This window comes from Myotis davidii, unplaced genomic scaffold (genome assembly GCF_000327345.1).
Source record: "Myotis davidii unplaced genomic scaffold, ASM32734v1 scaffold3578, whole genome shotgun sequence".
Taxonomy (NCBI): Eukaryota; Metazoa; Chordata; class Mammalia; order Chiroptera; family Vespertilionidae; genus Myotis; species Myotis davidii.
Genome location: NW_006289094.1, coordinates 230,038 through 230,926, shown reverse-complemented (window position 1 = coordinate 230,926; position 889 = coordinate 230,038).

The window sequence follows — 889 nt, the reverse complement described above, 5'->3', positions numbered from 1 at the left end:
CAGAAGGCGGGGGAGGGGGATGGGGGGTGTTCTCCACCCGTGGCCCTCGCTCCTCTGAGGCAGGACTCCGCCCTGCTTAGCCGCTGGGAGGGACCACGGGACAAAGAGCCGCCGCCCAGAGGCCCTGGTGCAGGGACAGGACCCCTGTCGCTGGGGGTGCAGGAGGGGGTGGGGAGGGGGAGGCCCATCAGAGCAAACGGCCACAGGGTGATGGGCCGCTTACCCAGAGGTCACAGGTGAAGGAGACCCAGGCTCTGGGCAGCCCAGGGTTCCCTTTTCGCTCTGCCTTTCCACCGCTGTGTGCCCTGGAGGAAGTCACTCGCCCTCTCTGTGCTGCAGTAGCCTCACCTGTTGAATGGGCCGCAGCTGCTCCTCACAGGAGTGTGGGGTGATGGTGTGTGCGCCCCACGAGCCCTGAGGGCATTCCGCTTCCTAGTCAGCACCCCGGCCTCACCCCCTCCCTCCCCCAGCCTCCAGGGACCGCACGGGCCCCTCTGGGCCTCTGGCACGGACTCCGGACGGCCACTGCTCTCCTGTCTCCTTTCAGTCCCAGCTGTCACGGTCCCAGCAGGGAAGAGAGGGCGCGTGCCAACGATTTTCTGGAAGGACTTTGGCCGAGGGACTGTTGGCAGGTGTGGGAGGAGGCGGACAGCCAGCAGGGAGGTGGCTCCCGGAAACAGAGACCCTCCAAGGTCTCAAGGAGGCAGAGCCAGCTGATCACAGGCAAATGGGCACCTGCACAAGGGGGCGGGGCCAGGCGAACAGCCGGAAGTGGGCAAGTGGTCGAGAGGGCGGGGCCACGTGAAGATTGAAGGGGTGCGGCCAGGAGCCCCCAGAAGCTGAAGAGGCAGGCAGGCCCCTCCCCTGGAGCCCTCCAGGGAGGTCAGCC